Consider the following 6,956-nt stretch of genomic DNA (forward strand, 5'->3'; position numbering starts at 1 on the left):
TTAGCCTCAACTAGGAAAAGGCCAGTACGAGGAATGAATAGTTTGTTAGCATCAAGTTTCCTTTCAACTGGGAAGGAATAAGTAAGAGAAATGAAATGGCTGCCCAGTGTTAATTTGTTTACTCCCAACTGAGAAGGGACCCAATGAGATATTTGAATTAAACTATTTATGAGAGGGTCAGTTAGAAGGGCAGCTTCAGATTGCTAAATAAAACAAATTTAAAATCACAGGCAACATAAAAGAACGTAGTCTGACATTTGTTCATTGATATATCACTACATTTAGGAAATCATCAATTAAGTACTCATCTATGGGACTACATGAACAAATAATTCGAAAATTAATACCCCATCTACATATTAAAGGAATGTACTTTCTTCATTTTTATAGAATATTATGAAAAATGCTTTCCTGAACTAATTTTCCTCTCCACCAGATAAAACCACTAGTGAACTGCCCTTTTTCCTTGCCAGGGTAGAGTGAATACTTGCCAGGTAGAGTGAATTCCTTGCCAGGTAGAGTGAATACTTGCCAGGGTAGAGAAAGCACAATGAAAGTAAACCTCTCCTTTATCTGAGCCTTCTATGTTATATACATGCATATATATATATATATATATATACATATATATATATATGATCAAACAATACGGTGAATATTTAAGTAAAAAAAAATTATTACAGTAAAAGACACAGTGCCGTTAACCCCCCTCAAAATACTCCCCCTCGTTTTGAACACACTCATCCCATCTTTCTTGCCGCTTTCTGAAGCAGTTCTGGAAGTCCTCTCTCGTGAGCGTCTTTAGTTGCCCTGTCGTGGCTGCCTCGATGTCCTGAATCATTTTGACTTTGGGGAGGAACCAGAAGTCACATGGTACCAGATCCAGTGAATAAGGTAGATAAGGACACACCATCATGTTTTTATATGACATAAATTGCCGTATACCAAAAATGATGTGTGACACGGAGTGTTGTCATGATGGAGGATGACTTACGGCACACTTTAAAACGCACCTTCTCTCAACCGTAGCTCACACCTGACTGCACAGAACAAGTTGAAACTTGCCACACACTGTTACTCAAGTTCGAAGCACCACTTCCCCGTATTAAAAATCCCTGCCTTTCCATTGGATGGCACCTGACAGCAGCATTCACCGTACGTTTTGATCACAAAGGAAAGGCTCTTTGTCACCCATCACTTCTGGTACGGCAATTTCTGTCAAATAAAAGCAATACAGTGTGCCCTCATCCACATTATTCATCGAATCTGGCACTGTGCGACTTCTGGCTCTTCCCCAAAGTCAAAATGACCATGAAAGGTAAATATTTTGAATTGATTCAGGACATCGAGACAGCCATAGCAGCACAACTAAAGACACTCATGAAAGAGAACTATCAGAACTGCTTCAGAAAGTGGCAAGAACAATGGGATAAGTGTGTTCTAAGAGAGGGGGTTTGATGGCAATGTGTTTCACTGCAATAAATTTTTTAAATTTAAATATTCACTGTATTTTTCAATCATACTTTTTTGTATATACACTCATAATGTGTGTGTGTGTGTGTGTGTGTGTGTGTGTGTATGTATAATTTGGGCATCCCGAATGAGCCCATGTCATCTTGATTATTTTATGTAACCAATTACCCAGGCCTGTCGTGGTATTTTGGTTTCCAAAGAGAAGTATAACAAAATTGATTCTTCAAACAACAGTTTAGACGCCAAAGGGATCATCGAGAGAGGCTTTGCTAGTTCACAGGTTATTATGTTTCCCCGAAAATGAGACCTAGCCGGACAATCAGCTCTAATACGTCTTTTGGAGCAAAAATTAATATAACACCCGGTCTTATTTTAATATATTAATTTTTGTTTCAAAAGATGCATTAAAGCTGATTGTCCGACTCGGTCTTATTTTCAGGGAACAGGGTAACACTTTCAGAATAAACTCAGAGATGTTGAAAGGTGGGAGAATTTGGATGTTCAAATTTTCCAGATTGAAGATATAAAGCTCTTGGGTCATTATTATGTATTCGGTGAAAACTGTGGATGGCTGACTGCCAGCATAATATGCGTTTTGAAAATGACAGTTTAAACATTTTTGGTTTGTTTTTGGAGTGTATTTTGCCAGTAGGCTTTATAGTATTTTCTCTTTCATAAAAATTTATCTAATTATTGGTTCCTTTCCCTCTTCCTGCATTTTCTCACAAAATCCACCCCGCCCCACCTCGATTTCACTGTCCAGGACAGTGATTTATTTTGTTGGGTGTTCAGGAAAAAACTTAATACAAGTTGTGGCTATAAAGTGAGAAGATTGACCCTAAACGTGGTATATGAACTCCAGCTTAGTCTTTGAGCCACTCTTCAAATATAAAGGGATGAGGTCTTCTCTAAGGGGCATGCTGAGGGATGAGACAGTTTACATAGGGTAATTGCAGCTGCCTTTTTTCTTTAGATAAAGTCATGTTTGGAGGGGTATGAGTTGTATGGAATATTTAAATATCTGCAACGATGAGCATATGAAATTGAAAATATAAGCTATGAAAAAATTAATATTAGGCTAAAACAAAGCTAGGAAAAATGTTTGTTGGTTGTGAAAAATGGCTTAAACCTGAGATTAGTTAATGGAGACGCTAAGTTCAAGCAAGCCAGTAATTTCACAGCTCCATATATTTTAGACGAAGCTTCCTGTAAAGACTGCATCATTAGTATACTCTTAATTCAATTTAGGCTACACTTATGGATATGCTTCCATTAAGATAAAAGCCTTGTGCCCATCCATTTCACACTGTAAACTATAATTTCCATTTTACTTCCTATGCAGTTACCACCAGAGCACTGCACTTAGCATGCATCCTGCTGACACAGAAGAAATACTTCAAAATTTGTTTAAAGAAAGAGGAATAGGAAAGTGCATAGAAAGGGGGCCTATTTTTTCACAAATTGAAAACTAGAGAAAGACTGAGTTAGAGAATAATATATTCTTCTGATCCTGTCAATGTACCTCAGTAACCTCAAAGAAGCAAAACAAAACAAAACAAAAAAACAACCAAAAAAAAAACTACTCTAGTACCACCTAGCTCCTCTCCCACCTCCCCAGAACTGTTCCACTCAGGGCTTTGGTCTATTGAGATGGGATTTTTACTGGGCCTGTGAGAAGATAAAAAGGCTTGTTATGGAGAAAACAACATCTTTGTTTTCTAAAAAGGAAGGAAACTTTCTGGATGAGGGCTATCCCCTCTTATACCTCCACAGGACCCGGAAGACAAGTCCAAGTTTGCGGACATCAGTGACTTTGCAGAAGACTGTGGATACAAAGCTCTAAACCCCCTGAGTATGCTGGTTTTCCTCTCATTCACCTTTCTGATACTTCGCAATTCCATTTTTTTTCTTCCAATCACTCCCATCCTCATTCACTCTCTGACTATGAGCAAGTGATTTTACATCCAAAGATACTTTTTCCTCGTCTCTAAAAAACAAACAAACCCAAGTGTGGGGACAGAGCCCCAAAAAGTAGTTTCCAGGCTCTCAGCCTCACATAGAAAGGTGCTGGCTCAGGTAGTAAATGGCCATCGACTGTGATCAAATGGCCATCAGCTGTGGCTAGTTGGCCGTCAGCTGTAACCAGTGAGCCATTGGCCATGAATATAACTGCCGTGGCTAGGCTAGCAGAAAAGGGGGGCTAGCAAGAAGATGGTGGCTGAGCCTGCAAGCGGCACAGTGAGGGTTGAGAATTGTGTGGCTCCTGGTTCCTGTGTCTCCAACCCAGCTGCCAGTGAGAGTATAGTGGTGTGACTCCCCTACTTATGGCTCCGTGGGTGTTCCTTTTTGGCCTCACCGTGTCCTGCGTTCTTGTGTGGGGAGCGGGACCGGAGACCCCGCCGGACGCCCTGCATGACACCAAGGTAATAAAGAATCTCTATCTCTAGTATGATATAATAGGGTTACATTCCAGATTGTCTTAATGTTAATACTTAGGCTGACAGAGCAACCTTTTAGATCCTGTTCCAGACCCCCTCCAACTCATTCTCACATTGGTGTTTCCTTAGTTCTACTCCCTCCTCTTTTGAAAATCAAATCATTGCACTGTTCAAAATCTACAATTGCTTTTTCCTAATCAAATCAAACTTTAAACAAAAAATTCAAAATCATCTTTAATTTAGTCCCTTGCAGCACAACACCCATTTCCCAACTACAGCATAACAAACATACATTAATTTCTGTCTCCTGGATTTTCTGCCTGATTTCCTCTTTGCAAGCTCTTTTTCAGTCTTTCTATTCGACCGAATCCCTCTTTCCCAAACCATTTCATCAAATTACTCTGGTCTTTCACTTATTCACTGTCCTTGGAATTCTCTCAGCACCAGATCAATGGTACCAGGCTCTTTAGTCTGCTTTGTACTCGCATGTCGTTGTTGTGTTTACTCTTGTCTCTTCAAAACACTGGAGGCTTTCAGCCAACATAAATGTTATCCTAAAAATCTGGGTACTTCCTCACTTTTACAAGACGAAAAACACTTGGAAACCTGATGTATGAACATATATATTTTTCTTCCTAATGTAGGCCAAACCTCTTCCACAAATAGCAAAATTGTAGTAAGCAGGGTTTTTCTTTTTTGATTATTTCAAGTGGTTACTTTTTTTCTTTAAATGGAAGCATCTAATACTGTGACAAATGTCCCAGATAAAATATTTGTATTATGAAGCACGCTCCTACTTATGGAATTAAACCTGCAATAATCTGTTATGTAAAATGTTAATTTTAACGTCACCATATACAATATTAAGGTGAAAGAAAAACTTAGGATCTTTAAAATGTAGCAGTATTAGTCTTTGTGCATGTTGTAGGCTTTGGAGTTATTCCCACACTTCCTGGTTATTCACAACTGTTAGCTCATGGCTATTCTGAAGTTTACCTCATTCCCAGCCTTACACAGTTGCATATGGTTCCAGGTCATTAAGCAAATGGTCATTAAACTTCATTAAGCAAATCCTAGTTAAACTAAGATAGTCTGATGCTATTTAGGGAGACCTTCTAAGGGATGAACAATGAAGAGGGTGAGCCTTAGCCCACGCAGAGTATTGACTGCCTGCCAGGAAATAAACATACACCTCAGGAAGTGCTCTCCTGAGAACCTAATGAACTCATCCCACCATCATGTGGACGTGGCTGATAAACCAATAGGGCATGTTGTTTGATATTACTCTGGACTTCAAATATTTGGTGTTTTTTTGTCATTAAAGATTGTTTTCATTAAAAAACAAACGAAACAACCTATAGGGCATCCGGTTTACCACTGCGTTTAACAAGGCAACTACGTGTTTTGCCAGAAAATTTACTGAGTACTTGACTAAAAGAATGACCATCTCAAGCTGCATAACCTTCAGGTTAGTGCCCTTTAGAGGTCTTCATGGTTCTGGGGAAAAGTTCAAAGATAGCCAGATGTATACTAAGGAATGGAAGGTTATCAGCACCACAAGGTCAGTGCAAGTAAAAACTGCGTATCTTGTAGCAAAAGCTCATCTAATAGAAACTGCAAGTAGATGGTGCAAAGCTACAAAGCATGTGTACATCTTGATAAAAATAACACCAAAAGATCATAGATGAAATATCAGTGACCTTGAAAACAGAAAAGATTCCTCTGGAAACTTCCTTTTGGCTACCTTAATTCATTTGAGCAATACTTACCAAACATATAGTATGTATCAGGCACTGTGCTGTGTTCCTTACAGGTGTGTTATTTCATTAAATCTTCACAACCCTGAGACAGGCACTATTAAATGTCCTCATTTCAAATCAAAAAAGTTAGAGATGCTACAGAAGGTACTTGAGGTTTGGGAAGTGGTAGAACCAGGATTTAAATTTGGAACTCCCAGACTCAAAAAATGTTTTGTTAAGAATTATAATACACAGCTTAACTACATTAAGAGTATACTTAAAATTTGGTTTTGCTCATTGTTCACTATGGATATTTTCAAATGTGTGGTTACATCTTGTCTGATAGGGCAAACTCTCTAATTTCTAATTGATAGCTACTCACAACTTTTAAAAATTGTTGTGACTGAACTTTGAATAATTTGTTTTTTGTGCTGTGACCCACAGGAAATCTTAGGCTAAGATTTCTAAGATCTACGTTTATTCATATTTGCCTTCTAAGTTCTATAAACAGTAAGTTTTTTATGTAGTAGGTACCCAAAGAAGACTGAGCCAATTGAGTAAAGCGGAGTTGGATGAAGTTACATAGTTTCATTTCCAATTTGCTTTTGACACTCTGACTATAAGAAAATGTATTCCAAAGTAAACATTTTGTGGTTCTATTTAACTGTTTCGAATATTATTTTATGTTGTTAAAATGCTTTATGGTAGACAGATTATTAAAAAATAAGCGAATCTGAAGACACAACTAAAATTCAAAGCTATATACTTTCAAAATTAATGTAAGTCAATTTTCAAGGGAATTGGATTTAACATTTTCTTGCATTTATATTATTAAAGTGAATTTATTGAAAGGTCTTGCAAATAGACAGTAAAACTAATTATGAAAAGGTTAAAGGGAATCTCCTGTCTTTATCAATCTTGGAAAATAATCTGGTTATTTCCTCTGGTAGATCATAAGTACAGATACAAGTAATTTAAGGACATCCTGTCTGGTAACTGTGTGGTGACATTGCCATCTAGTGGTCATTTTCTGCTGCAGCAGTCCCTCTTCCGGCCTACTGGGCGATGCTGAAAGGACTTGAATGTCATCAGGGACATAATAAGCACCCATATTTACATCTCACTGGATTATAGTCTTTGAGGGAGGAACTGCGTCTTACGTATTTATTTTCCTTCTTTCCTTTACTCAGTAAGTATTTGTTAACGTTGAAGTGAAAACATGTTCTGGACCCACCCAGCTAAGAATATTAGAACAAACTTTTCTACTCCTCCCTTTACCTCCCCACACCCCACTCTTCTATTTCTA

The sequence above is a fragment of the Rhinolophus ferrumequinum genome, chromosome 7, assembly GCF_004115265.2.
Source record: "Rhinolophus ferrumequinum isolate MPI-CBG mRhiFer1 chromosome 7, mRhiFer1_v1.p, whole genome shotgun sequence".
In the NCBI taxonomy this organism is placed as follows: domain Eukaryota; kingdom Metazoa; phylum Chordata; class Mammalia; order Chiroptera; family Rhinolophidae; genus Rhinolophus; species Rhinolophus ferrumequinum.